This window comes from Colobus angolensis, unplaced genomic scaffold, assembly GCF_000951035.1.
Source record: "Colobus angolensis palliatus isolate OR3802 unplaced genomic scaffold, Cang.pa_1.0 Scaffold42, whole genome shotgun sequence".
NCBI lineage: Eukaryota > Metazoa > Chordata > Mammalia > Primates > Cercopithecidae > Colobus > Colobus angolensis.
Window position 1 is genome coordinate 9,203,904 of NW_012117599.1, and position 15,332 is coordinate 9,219,235.

Genomic DNA, 15,332 nt, shown 5'->3' on the forward strand with positions numbered 1-15,332 from the left:
GGGCATAGTCTAAGTGATTTGAAAATTAGGATCAGAATTCTAGTCACTCTTGAATTATTATATTCCTGATAAAAGCAATAATTGTCGATAGTATTTTTGCTGGACATCCTAGAGTAGCTAGCAAAGGAAGTTGAATTTAACAACTTTGAATCTTGTCCTTATTTTTAAAAAGTAACATCTAATGTCCCATGATGTTTTATATTTAACTGAAGAACAACATCTTTGTATAGATAATAACATTCTTATATGATTTTAATATTATTTTTAGTCATTTTGTGCACTTTAGTTTAATTTCAATCTTTTTGTATACCTTTCCTATTTATAAATGATACTGAAGTATCACTTTCAGGCCCCAGAGCAACATTTTTTATTCAACCAGAAGGATTTCTTTCTTCCTTTTTTTTTTTTGGAGACGGAGTCTTGCTCCGTTTGCCCAGGCTAGAGTGCAATGGCACAATCTTGGCTCACTGCAACCTTTGCCTCCCGAGTTCAAGCAATTCTCCTGCCTCAGCCTCCTGAGTAGCTGTGCTTACAGGCATGTGCCACCACACTCAGCTAATTTTTGTATTTTTAGTACGTATGGGGTTTCAACATGTTGGTCAGGCTGGTCTTGAACTCCTGACCTCTGGTGATCCACCCACCTCAGCCTCCCAAAGTGTTGGAATTACAGGCGTTTGCCACTGGGCCCAGTCCAGAAGGATTTCTTATTGCTCTTCTAGGTTAGGTGATTTGTAGTTAGGGATTTTGTAGCTGCTGTCCTCTTTTTGAATTTTATGGTAATCTGGACAATATTGGAGGATATTATCTATGAAGAGATGCTATTCTTCAGTTATGTATAAAATATGAGATGATAGATATTACTTTTTAAAAATTAGAACAAGGTTCAAAGTTCTTAAATTTTAAGTTCCTTTGCTAGCTATCCTGGGGCATTTAGCAAAAAAAAATTATTGACCGTTATTTCATTTATCAGGAATGTAATAATTGAAGAGTGCAACAGGAATAGAATTCAGGTCCTAATTTTCAAATCACCTAGAATATAGACTCTCTAGACTCTAGGTTTGCCTACCCCAGACTTTCATATAAGTAGAATCATATAATATTTGGTCTTTAGTAACTGGTTTCTTTCAGTTAGCACAGTGTTTTCATGTTTATCTACATTGTGGCGTGTATCAGTACTTCATTCCTTTTTAATACTGAATAGTTTTCGATTGTATGGATATACCACATTTTACAAATTCAGTCATCAGTTGATGGGCATTTGGGTTTCCATTTTTGGTTATGAATAATGCTACCATGAATGTGCATGCTGTAAAGTTCTTGTGCAGACGTATGTTTTTGTTTCTCTTATGTATATACCTTAGAAACCATCGCTAATCCAAGGTCATGAAAATTCACCCCTATATTTTCTTCTACTAGTTTTGTACTTTTACCTCTTACATTTAGGTGTTTGATCCATTTTAAGGTTATTTTTGTGTGTGATATGAGGCAGGGGTCTAGCTTTGTTCTTTTACATGTGGACATTCAGTTGTTCCAGCATCATTTGTTGGAAAGACTATTTTTTCCCATTGAATTATTTTGTCACTCATATTGAATATCAGTGTAACTATAAGGGTTTATTTCTGGACCCTATTTTATTCCATTGATCTATACATTTATCCTTATGCCAGTACCACTTTGTCTTGATTACTGTAGCTTTATAGTAAGTTTTGAAATTGGGAAGTGTAAGTACTCTTCTTTCCTTCTTGCTTTTCAAGATTATTTTGGTTGTTCTTTGCTCCTTGAATTTTCATATGAAATTTTAGGATCAGCTTGTCAGTTCCTGCAAGGAGCCACCTAAGATTTGGATAGGGATTGTACTGAATCTCTAGATTGATTTTGAGAGTATTCCCATCTTTATGTTAATTAAGTCTTCTGATCTCTGAACATGGAGTGTCCTTCTATAGATACAGATCCTCTTTAATTTCTCAGTGGTGTTTTGTAGTTTTCAGAGTCTAAATTTGGCACTTTTTTGTTAAATTTATTCCTAAGTATTAATGCCTTAGAAACTTCTCTATTGTAAATAGAATTGTTCTCTTTTATAATATTTTTGGGTTTCTTATTGCAACTGAATAGAGTTGATTTTTGTTTATTTTTGATTTTGAATCTACATCCTTGCTGAACGTACTAATTCTCATAGTTCTTAGTGAATTCCTTGGGATTTTCTAAATACAGGATATAGCAAGATAGCCCATATATAGAAGGGTGTAGCAGGATATCCCATATATTTATGAATCCCAAAGAATCCACTAAAAACTACGAGAATTAGTAGGATATTTCACCTGCAAATGGAAATAGTTTTACTTCATTTTTCCTAATCTGGATACCTCTATTTCTTTTTCTTACCTAATTGCCTTGGCTTAGAACCTCTAACAATGTTGAGTAGAGATGGCAAGAGTGGGCGTCCTAATTTTGTTCCTGATCTTGGGGGAAAGCATTCAGTCATTCACCATTAAATATGATGTTGGCTGTGGGTTTTTCATGGATGCTCTATCAGATTCAGTAAGTTTTTTTCCAGTTTGTTGAACTTTTTTGTTGTGGTGGTTAGTGTTTTTGTCACGAAATGGTATTGGATGTTGTCAGATTCTCTTCCATTTTGATGATTTGGTTTTGTCTTTTGTTCTGTTGGTATGATGTATCACACAAATTGATTTTTGTATGTTGAATCAAACTTGTGTTCATGAAATAAGTCCCACTGCTTCAGTGCATATACTCTTTTTTGTGTGTTTCTGGATTTGGTTTGCTAGCATTTTCTTGAGGTTTTTTGTGTCTAATTGATATTGGTCTGTAATTTTCTTAAAGTGTTTGTCTAGTTTTGATATCAGTAATATTGGCCTCATCGAATGAATTGGGAAGTGTTCTCTTCTATTTTTGGAAGTTTGTCAAGAATTTGTATTGATTCCTCTTGAAGTATTTGATTGAATTCCCCAGTGAAGCTGTCTGGGCCTGGGCTTTTCTTTGTGCGTTGTTGTTGTTGTTGGGTTTTTTTAACTGCTTGCTTTTTAAAATGGTCCTACCTCTCTCCTTGTGGTTTGTGTGTCCCTGAGTAACTGTTCTCAGCAGTAGGATTTCATTACCCAACTGAGTTTACCGCTAACATGTTTTTGAGCAACTCTTAACTACCTTTTCGGTTTGTCTGTTTGTTTGATTGATAAAGGCAAGGTCTTGCTATTTTGTTGACAGCCTGGTTTGGAACTCTTGGCATCAAGTCATCCTCTGACCTTGGCCTCCCAAAGTGCTGGGAGATTAAAGGCATGAGCCACCATGCCCAGCCCCACTTAACTACCTTTTAGGATGTACATTGGGCATATGTAGCTTATTGAAAACAGAATCATTCAACAATTTTGTAATTTTGTCTGAGGGGATAAGTATTTTCACAGTGTAAGTATTAAACATGAATTTTGTTGTTTGGAATAGTTTGTTCATTGCTTGGATGTTTACGCAGAATATTAGTTTGGGATGTTAATATTATTTTCATGAGGACTTAATTTATATAGAGTAGCCGTGGTCTATAATTTAATTCAAGTACATAGTTAAAAGTTTAGGCTCACTATAATTTTCACATAGACAAATTAGGCACCATTGTATTCAGGTTAAGCTATTAGTTTAGAAACTAATTTTTTCATACTAGTTACCCAATTACTAAATGATCGTGAAGACCATTTTTTAATTGCATTTGAGCAAAACATTTAAGATTTAAAACAATTATTTCATGTATTAAAATATCTTTTAAAAATTTTGTTTAAGTATTTACAAAAGATAAAAACCGGTGATTCTTCACATCTAGAGTACATTTTTAATAGTTAGAGAAATCTAAAAGTATCCTATAGCTTAGTGAATACATTATCATTCAATCAGGTAGAAACAAATTTTAAGCAATGTATTTAGTTCCGGTTCTCAAAATATAGAATTATTTTCAGAGTCTAAATTTGGCACTTTTTGGTGATAGAGAAGAGATATTTAACATCACTGTGTAAAGATAAGTGGTGGCAGCTATTCTATACTTTTAAAACTGTGTGTGTGTATATATATATGGTAAAAGCAACTTGATGTCATCTTGTGTGATTGTGTTAACCGAATATTATAAAAATCTACCTTTAGATTTAGCCAATTAAGTAATCAAATCATGAATTAATAGGAAAAAACATCCAATTGCTTCTTTAAAATATATAGACTCTTCTAAAATGAAGTTGAATTTCTTGTGAGGAATGTAAATGCAGAACATATAGAAAGCTTTGTTAGGTTGATTTTTTTCTGTCTTTTTATTAAAAATTCACTGTAGTTGAAATGATCTTGTAGAAAAATACAGGACTTGGGATTAGGAGATTCCTTGCGATGTCACTAACAAGCGTTATTGAGCAAGTCAGCGCTCTCTGTCACTTGATTTTCTTATCTCTAAAATAGTAATACCAACTTGCCTACCTCAGAATATATCTAAAAGGCATGAGATTAATGCAACGTGTTATTATTCCTGTTACTATTAACAGTAATAAATACCATCTGCCATAACTGGAATCATTCCCTAGTTCTCTGCTTTGTCACACAAGTCTTCCATGCCACCTGAGAATGAGTGCTGGGGAGAATCATCTGAAACACTGTTGGGTACATTGATTTATCACTGATTGACTAAAGGGGAGATTGCTTTATCTCCTGTAGGTTGACATTGTCTCACCTAGCTTGGTATCTAAAAAGCCCTTATGGAAGTTAGCGTTAACCATTTTCCTTGACACCAGTGACATAATTCTGCTGTGCTAGACTTTGCTGCAGGTGATTGATCGGCTTCACTGACTCTTGTGGCATTTTATTAAATGTAGTGCACCCCTTTTGGTATTGCATTTTATTAAATTTAGTGGACCCCCTCCACCTTTGTGGCACCTGAGTAGATGTAAAAGCAAAAGAGGACAGTGACAACCATTACCAAAGAATTAAAATTAAATACTCATATGGTTTTCTGTTTTCATTTATGTTTTTTAAACTGTTGTTTTTATAAGTGGCTCAGCAGTGTATATCAACTGAAAGAGACACTATGGCTGATGAGTCAGCATTTCCAGGCTGCAACAAAGGGTTATTTCTGAAAACAAAAATAATTTATCTAAAATCAAGAGAATATTCTAAGCTTCCATTGCAATTGTTGTTATATATTTAGAAGTTATAATGCTTTTAAAATATTTGGCTTTTAACATATTAATTAAGACTAGGTGCAGTAACTTTTCTGTAATTATTTAGTTTGATCAGGAAATTAGATATTCCACAAAAGTGAATTTTCCAGATAAGGGAAACCTATTTTTAATGTAATGAAAATTACTACCATATACTAAAACCTTCTATGTTATGTGTGAAATGCCATCTGGGAGCCTGATATACATTGTCACATTTTATCTTTGTAAAAACCTTATGGGGCAGGTATCTTTTTTTTTTTTTTTTAAGCAATACTAAGGCTGTACAAGGTCTTTCTGTATCCAAAGACTGTTCTTTCTACACTTTCAGATTAATTTTTTAGGTAACATTTTCTAAAATAAATTTCAGTCTCCCCAACCTTGTTTAGTAGGATATAGTGAGTACAATTTAATCTTACAGTGCTTTAGGATTTTCCTTTTTAGTATGGCTGTTAGCCCCTGACTGTGGCTCGTAGAGCACGACTGTCCCTGCGATGAATGGCCCGGCTATACTGTATTACTGATTCTTGTCATCTCCCTTGCTGTCAAGATGTCTGATGTCAATGTGTCTGCCTCGAGCCACCTTCACCTGTCTTCCAACCTTCTGGCATAACTAAACTTGTTAAGTGTGTGAATTAAAACTAAAGCCTTTGGACTCTGAATGAGGACCTATGTGCCCTCCTAGTAAGTAAATCCATGAATTTATGTCAACTATTGCAGTTCTTTATAGGTCGTTTTCATTGATTTCTAGTTTTACAACTTTACTTCAGAGGGTTGAGTTTGAATAGAAATCTGGCCTCACCGAATACAGCATATATAATTTATGTGTGAAAATTACACCTAGCTAATCTAATATGCTAATGCTTCCTTAATAAGGTTTATTAAAGAGTACAATGTGAGTTGGTAAAAAGGACTATGACGGATAAAACTTTTGAATAAAAATAATTCTGCTTGTCACTGGTGGTACTTATTTTAAAGTTTTATCACTTAGAAGATTTATCATTATTAAGGCTACAGGATTCTATATATTTCGGAATTTTTTTTTTCAAGGATTACTTAGCTTAAATTGGTGCTCAATCTTTTTATTAAATTTACAAGAAAAATATTATTTTTATTGGTGAAAAAGTAAAGTGCTATAACTAAAAAGGAATTAGTCATTGGCAGGTATAGAATTTCATTTCAAAGTAGTTTAATTTTTGCCCAGTTTCTTAAAGTATATTGAAACAAAATAAACTGCCTATTGTTCTTACCCACTGAACCTTGATGGTGCCACTGATGACCTTGGAAGATCTAACAGGAGGAAAAACAGGTAGCCTCCAATTAGTAGTGTGGATGGTGTTATGCTGAAAGTACTTTAAATGCAGACTAAATATTTAGCAAATAGACCTTAATGCTGTTGTCCTCAACTCCTGTTTCATAAATCTTTCACAGGCTACTGCCAACTGTTGATCAGTGTGTAAAAATTACTTCTGGCCGTAAGAGTATACATAACTGTTAGGAGGAATCTGTCCGATGGAAACTTGAGCTGAGTGAGTCTTGTTTTCTAGTGTGAAGAAAATTTGGTGTGTATGGAAACTGAAGAACTAAGCCCATGAGTGAGTAACAGAGGCAGCAGAAACAGTTTTCCTTACTGACCCCAAGACTAAAGAACAACTAGGTGAGGAGGGCAGCAAGTGCCAATCCAACTTTATAGGCCTTGTAACACCTCCTTGTGCTAGAGTGGACGCGGGGTAACAGTGATTGCTAGCCTGTTTAGTGAAGTTTCTTAATCCTCTCATGTGCACCACCAAAAATTCTTTTACTCAGAGTCATACTGTAAACTCCAAAAAGTTGAGGACCGCTGATATTTGCATTTTCCTTTTCCAATGAAGCATGTAGTTGTGATAAAGTTTAGTTTGGAGACCTTTCAGTTATATTTAATATTATGAATACAGACTTGCACTTGCATTTACCAATGTCTTTATTTGGGAATTAAAAGTTAAGTTCTACATTACTATACAATTTCAGGAAAAATGCCAGCCAATTGATATATAGCACTGCTGAAGTCTACCAATTACTTTTTAATTGGTATTATAGACCTCATTCTGAAACCCGAATGTTTTATTCTCCTAAGTGTGAATATGCTATATGAAGTTTCTCTAATTGATTTGCTGTGCCCATTCCATTTGATGTATCATTTTTCACAATATTTCATAATTTGTGCTCACTTCTAATGAACAGAGTCGTTAGGACAGGCATGTCTAAGTACAGCTGACAGCTAACATTAGGTGCCAGATGCAGTTTATAGAGCTATGTAGAACTGTAGAGAACAGTTTAAATAAATTAGCACCTGTACATTAGTCTCACTTGCTGGTAATTTATAAGCGAATCAGTAGAGATGACATTTAGGTAAGTCATTGATCAAGTTAACAGCTGCAAACCCACTGCCCAGCTGGGATGCCTAATTAATAGAGATTGCATTCCTGACCCAGTGCTTCTGGGTTGAGTCTGCAATCCTTTTATACTTTGACTTAAGCCTAAGAATATACTCAAATACTTTGCTTTCATTTTAGGGAACTGTTGAGTATCAGTATTCTAGTTAAAACCTACAAATGGAAGAAATGTGTTCACTAATGAGATTGTCTTACTCCATTTCTTATTTGGATTAAATTTTTAAAATTTACGTTCTTACCTTTTCTTTCTTTTCTCTCAGCACTGTTTTGTTTTGGATTCACATTAAGTATAGATGACATGCTGTAGTTCAATGGCCATTACTACCAGCTTTGTTGTAGAAATCCCCTATTCGGAGACTACTTGGTTGTTAATATTCTGTCTTATAACAGTAGATATGTTTGTTAATTTAGATCAATAACAATACAATACAGACTTTAACCTTGTAACCATTTAATGAAGTTTAAAAAACCTTGCTGAAATACATCTCAGTAACGTTAGTACAGTGCTGAGTTGCACGATTAAAATTAATTGACAGTAATTAAAATGAAATTGATAGTAAACAAAATGAAAATTTACTTCCTCAGTTGCACCAACCGCATGACACTGGGCATAGTATCCACATAGGCTACTGGCTATCATTTTGGACAGCACAGGTTACAGAGTATTTCCATTTTCAGAGGAAGTTCTGCTGGACATGTTAGGATTGCTCCTTCATTTCTTCCCACATAAGAATTTGTAATTTTTGCCTTGTGTTGCTTGCAGTAAAGAGAATACTTGGAAGTAAAAGTAATATTGGTTTACAGTTTCTATTTTGTCTTTCATTGAAACAGTTAAAAACACTTGAAGAATTGGCTTTGAAAACAGTTCAAAAATACTACAAAAGAGAAAAAAGAAATTTAGAAGTATAGAACATGGTTGCTTTTATCTGGAATAAAACAGCAATGGGCAAGGTGCCATGGCACATGCTGTAGTCTCAGCTTCTTGGGAGTCTGAGGCAGGAGGATTTCCTGAGCCCAGGAGTCAAGGCTGTAGTGCGCCATGATCTCTTCTGTGAATAGCCACTGCTCTTCTGGTCAACATAGTAAGACCCAATCTCTCAAAAACAAACAAAACTTTATTAAAACAGTCACAAATTACAGAAGAACAAAAGGTTTATATGACTTTTATATGTATATATATACATATTTATGTATTAATATGTATATTGCATGGATTTTGGAACCAGAATGGAGAAACATCAAAACACCCTAGTCTAATAGCAACAGCAGTCAATACTAATTTGTGTACTTTTTCTTATGAAAAATTTCATTCATACAGAAAAAGAGAAATTCTACAATGCGTACCCATATGACTGTCACCTGGATTAACTTCTTAACATTTTGCTGTATTTGCTTCAACTTTACGTTTTTTGGCTGCACTATTGTATTTTAAAGTAAAATACAATTAAAAACATCGTGATCCTTCCCTCCTAAATATATCTTCAAAAAATTAGGACATTTGCCTATATAACCACAATATCACTATCACATCTAAGAAAATTAATCTGAATATAGTCTGTAGCAGGAGGTGGAAAATTTTGTCTATGAGTTTGTGTTTACATTTCCCTCGTTGTCTATAAAAGAGTTTTCATAGTTGGTTCTCTCAAGTGCCCTGCAATCCGTTTGGTTGTTGATTTATTCTTTGAGTATCTGTTATGTTCTAATTCTGGAGTGAGAAATTATTGACTAAGACAAGGTCTTTTGCCTTCAAAAACACACCTACAGACACGACCAAGGTAAAATCAAAGATTTGGCAACAGCACATGGGAAAAAGAACTGGTAGAAAGCAAAATAAGTTATTTGAGGAACAGTTTTGGATGTGCTGTTTGGATATGTGAATGGAAAAGTCCCTAAGGAAGTTGACAAATAGTTTAGAACTGCAGAAATAGATTTGGTCTCTCTCCCTACATCAATTTGCTTGAAAGGAAGAGATTCAAAGATGGAACTCTGAGGAAACAGCACTTAAGGGATGAGCAGAGGTGTGTTTAGGAGAGATCAAGAGGAAACTTGCAGAGAGGTCGGAGGGGAATGTGGCTGCAAGAAGGAAGGGAGCCAGCAGCCTCATGCGGATGAGACCTGAAAGAAGGTCACAGGATTTGAAAAAAGGCCTCAGTGACCCCTGACAAAGTAATTGCAGGACCAGAATTATGGTTAGGCCAGATTGAAATCTGGGGAAGAAAGCAGTGGGTACTTAGGGGAGTGGGTGGTTGCTTCTCAGGACAGGAATGTGAGTGAGAATTGAGTTGTTGATGGGCCTGGATGCCACCAGGAGCACAGTCTTGTGTAGATGGGTGCTTCACATAATCCTTGAGGTTGTTCACAAATGTGGCATCATTGGTATGGAAGGGAGAAAGGTGGGCCTCACCCCTTCGTGAGTGCTGTGAGCAATGTGGAAGCTGAAGGCAGTGACAAGGATGGGGAGGGAATGGAATGGCCAGATGGTGTGGACCTTGAAAGAGGCTCGTTCTCTGTTTGACTGAGGTGGCACCAAGAGGAGTAATGGAGAGCCCAGTGGAATAGGGAGGACTTCCAGATAAGGCTGCATTTGATCTATGATCTTGAAAGATCTTGAAAGACAAACAGCGATGTGTTAAGTGGAGGAGAACAACGGCACTATTCCAGGCAGACGAAACGATTTGCAAAGGCATTTGTTTAGAAAGCAATAAATGACTGGATGACTGGTAAAAAGAGACAGATGCAAAGTATCACTGAAAAGAGTAGATGACCACTCTCCTTTGTACCCTCTGTGTAACCTGTAAGTATTTCTCTCATAGGTCCTGTGTGTATTATTTTATCATGACGTTTTGTTTTATGTGTACTATTACAGCAGCCCCTGTGTTTGAGACTATGTATGCATCTGTCTCCACTGATAGAATGAGGTCAGGAGCCATATCTTAATATGTATCTTTCTAAACTAGCAGAGTGCCTAGAACTCAGGTGGGATAAATATTTGTTGAGTAAAATTTATTTAGGTAAATAATCTATTTCTTTAAGCACATTTGGCTTTTTCTCCTAATTTTACTACTAAGTCGCTGGATGTCCTTGATGTCAGTGAAAAAGCCAATCTGTTATCTGAGAGAAGATTGGTTCCTTGGTATGAACAAAGGAGAGTATGTTATGAAATTAAATTTCAGAAGGTTCGGGTTCTGGCTTTGCCATTTATTTCAGTGTAAGCTACTTAACTGCTACTTCTTGGTCTGTAAAATAGAACTCACGAATGCATGCTATTTTATGTCATAAAATAATATGGGAAATAATGTGTTTTACATAAACTGAACATTTTTGTATAGTTAATTAATATGTATTGAATGACTACTGTGTTGTATTTTTATAAATACCTTTTTAAATCCTCACAGCAACTAGATAAAGTTGATATCCTCTCACATCAGAATCACTGAGAGTGGTAGTATTTGAAAAGTCTTATTATGGTTATAATAAGACACAATGAAGATTATGTTATTACTTACACTTTCATCATGTTTTCATGTTCACCACTTCTTTTCTTTTGAACTCTGCAGTGTTTAGTGAAAGTAAAGATTTTCCTGTTTTATAGCACATAATACTCTGGCCAAAACATATCTGTAAGGCTGTTCAACTCAGTAGTAACACTCAAGAGTCTCTTGTATTTATTTGCTGTTTATCTCAAAAGGATATTCATCTACTTGTGTTTTAACAACTGTGTGGTAACTGAACGTTAAGCAGACACAGAAAGCAACACAATTTTTTTTTCATAATAGCCAGGTAGTCCTTTGTTTGCTTCAGAATTTGTAAAAAAAAAAAAAAAAAAAGAAAGAAAGAAAGAAAAAGAAAAAATTCTGCATAGAATGCCCATAGGAGATAAATGGAAGTAATAGGTTAGGTTGTGTTACTACTATTCCACACATACTAAACAGATGGCAAATCGCGTGCCAGGAATGTGCCTTTTCTGTTTTGTGTGTTTTGTTATTTGGTTTAAAAACAACTGGCCTATTTTATTTCCTGTTCCCTCTTTTGTTCGTTTTTCTTTTATCTTTTGTTTTTCATTGTTTTCACTGAATTTGCAATATTGCTTTTTACCTGACATGATATCTTTTGCTTTGTGGACCTTTTCACAGTATTTGGTATAGTACCTAATATAGTGAGGGATTGTAATTTAATAAGTGTGTATTAATTTCCTTTTAGCTGAGAAAAATTTTTAAAGGCAAAACCACATTTTCTGATACTTTCAAAAGACTTCTAGCAAATTCTTTGTGGGCTTATTTCATCTTTTTAAAAGAGAGATTGCCCGTAAGCCCTAGACATCCTTTGCAATCAATGCTTTCTTTTCAGTTTCCAACCATTAGCTTCCTCCTGACTTTTCTGTCTTAGTCTTCATGACAAATCCAGCTGTAGGTTGCAATTCTTCAATTTTTGTTTCCTGCTAGGATTCTATTCATTGATTACCTAAGTTAACAGTAATTTTCATATTTGGAAATGATGCCAATGACAGCTTGAAACTTGATCGAATTGTCTCCTTTGTGGTTACAGTGTGTTCTCTCTAAATTGAAGAACTGTGCTTAGTCTTCCACGCCGTCTAGTGTTCTGATCCAGGCCCTGGCTTCAGTGGCCCCTTTGCTAAGATGCCAACCAGCCTTGGGCTGCGCTGTATGACTGAGAACGAGGCCTGAGGTCTAGATGGCCCACAAGTGCTGTAGGCTAGTGTTGGCTTTGCTGAGACGGGTTGCGTTTGGGAAAATCTTACTTATTTTTAAATTTTTAACATTTTTTCCCACCTTTTTATTTTGAAACTTTTCAGATTTCCAGAAAACTTGAATATTCATTGAACAAATATAAACACATACCCCCATCACCTAGATTTGCCAGATTTTAACATTTTGCCACATTTTCTTTGTCTCTTTTATATGTAAAACATTTTTTATTGATCCATTGAAAATTGCACATAAACTTAGCCCTGAAATATATCAATATATATACGTACATTCTTCATACCATTTTAAATGCGTACATTCTTCATACCACTATCTCCCACAATATCATTATCATATCTGATACAATTATAATAATTCTATATGCCATATATATAATCTTTACGAAAATTTCCTCAGTTTTCCCCAGAATGTCTTTATAGCTAATTAGTTGTTTTGTAGAATCCAGGCCACTTGTCTTGTACAATTGTGTCACCTCCTGGCTTTCTGCTTGCTTTCTCATGATCAGATTGAGAATGTATAAAGGATACTTCTTAGGTGATACTGTATACTTCTCATTGCATCCACAAAGTCTAAGAGGTACATAGTCAGTTTGTCCTGCTGTGACTGATCCCTCTAGTGGTGACCACTAGACCTCTTGATTGTAGAAGTAGCCTTTTCCCTTTGTAACCAATCTATAGGATAATATTTTGAGTTCATGTGAATTTTCCATTCTTCAGTAACCTTTCAGCCAGTGGCTTTAGCATTTGTTGGTGATCCTTGCCTGAAATTGATGGTTAATTTGGAAGTCGTAAAATGGTGATTTTCTACTTCTGTCATTACTTTTACTTTTATAACATATTGTTCTGTAGTTTTCTTTTTCTTCTTGCCCCTCCTCCCGAGTGTGTGTGTGTGTGTATGTGTAGGTGTGTGCGTGCACATGAACGTGCATGTCACCTATTGAATGTGTTGTGAAGCATTATCATTATTCTTTTATTTTTAGAGACAGGGTCTTGCTCTACCACCCAGGCGGTAGTGTAGTGACGCTGTCATAGCTCACTGCAGACTTGAACCCCTGGGCTCAAGCAGTCCTCTCGCTTCAGCTTCCTGAGTAGCTGGGACTACAGTCATGTAGTCCATGGCTTATGTCATGGACTACAGTCATGTAGTTCTAGGCTACATGACTACAGTCATGTAGTTCTAGGCTCTAGCTTCCTGAGTAGCTGGAACTACAGTCATGTAGTTCTAGGCTTATGCCTAGAATCAGCCATTTCTCCAAGGTACTTGGTTCCTTATACTGGGATGTATGTAGAAACCAGTTGACCCTCCCGCTGCTCCTAAAGTTCCATTGCTTTATGCTTTTTCAGGGAACAGAACTAGGAAATAATATTTTTTGAATATTACAAGAAATAGTTTTTAAGATAAGGGTTTATATTACTTAACATTATAGGGTTTTCCCTTTTACATTTGTATCTCTTCTATAAGAAAATATTGGTCTCCATATAATTAATATATTTACTTATTTGCTTTATGCTGCAGTATACATAAAATATTTCAGAATTATAATATCCATGTTCTGACTGGCCATAAGCCTACCAAGTAAAGATGAAGATTTCTTTGCAATTATTTTGTTGTTGTTATTTGTTTCTGGTTGTATTTTTAGTTTCTTTATAAACGTTATTCTTTCATATATAAAACATTTACATGCTTCAGAGCTTAACTCTAAGAGGGATGCCCAGAGGAGTTTGCCTTCATCCCTATGCCCCTCCCTCTACTCTCACCCAGCCCTTGATAAATGATTTTTATTGATTTCTGCTTATCTGTTTTGTGTTTATGTTGCAAAAAGAAGCTTATGTGTATTTTCTCCCTATACTTATATGCCTTTTCTTTTTCTATTTCTTACACCAAAGCAGTGTTCTAGGTACATTTCTTTTGTATCTTGGCTTTTCTCTGTTTTACAGCTCTATAGTACTAGATTGCACAGATGTGCCCTCATTTATTCAGCCAACCTCTTATGTGTGGGGATTTGGTTGTTTTCAGTATTTTGTTCTCATAAATCAGTGAACAACGTGTGCTTATGTTCTTTTGTATTCATAGGGGTGTATCTTCTGGGTAAATTCATCGAGTCAGATGGCTAGGGAAATATATATGTCGTTTTGTTAGAAAGCTCCCACCTTCCCGCTGAAGAGGTTATAGCACCTGGCATTCCCACCAGCAAGGTGGCAGGGTGTTTTTATAGCCTCACCAACAGTGTGCTGTCAGACTTTTGAACTTTTGCTAGTCCTGTTAGATAAAAAGTGTTCTCTCAGTGGTTTTAATTGCACTTATCTTGTCATGAGCCATATATGTCTTTTAAAAATGTAATTTAATTGGTCAATCTTTTTTTTTTGAGACCGAGTCTTGCCCTGTAGCCCAGGCTGGAGTGCAATGGGGTGATCTTGGCTCACTGCAACCTCCGCCTTCCAGGTTCAAACGATTCTCCTGCCTTAGCCTCCCAAGTAGCTAGGATTACAGGTGCCCGCCACCATGCCCAGCTAATTTTTGTATTTTTAGTAGAGACGAGGTTTCACCATGTTGGCTAGGCTGGTCTCGAATTCCTGGCCTGGTGATCCACTCGCCTCGGCCTCCCAAAGTGCTGGGATTACAGACGTGAGCCACCAGGCCTGGCCTGTCAATCTTTTTTTTAAAAATTACTTATAAATTTTGAGTCATAGTTATGAAAGACTTTCCCATTTCTTAGTTATAAAGGAATTCACCCATGTCGTATGTATTTGTTTTTATTTTGTATGTGTAGCCCTCTCACTCGTTTGGAGTTTACTCTGCTATATGATGTGAGGTTTGGATTTCAGTTGTATCTTTTCCCAAATGGCAATCAGTCGCAGTATCACTTATTAAGGCTCATGTGTGTAATCCCAATACTGGTAGGCCAAGGCCAGAGGATCATTTGAGCTCAGGAGTTCAAGACCAGCCTGAGCAACGTGGTGAGGCCCTCGTCTCTAAAAAAA

The 15,332-nt window shown here is 35.7% G+C and overlaps 1 protein-coding gene across 1 annotated transcript in view; it reads left to right on the forward strand.

The window, feature by feature from the left end:
- MRPS9 (mitochondrial ribosomal protein S9) overlaps positions 1-15,332 on the forward strand; it is a 56,383-nt gene that overhangs the window by 10,835 nt on the left and 30,216 nt on the right. The gene's annotated exons all lie outside the window — the stretch shown is intronic.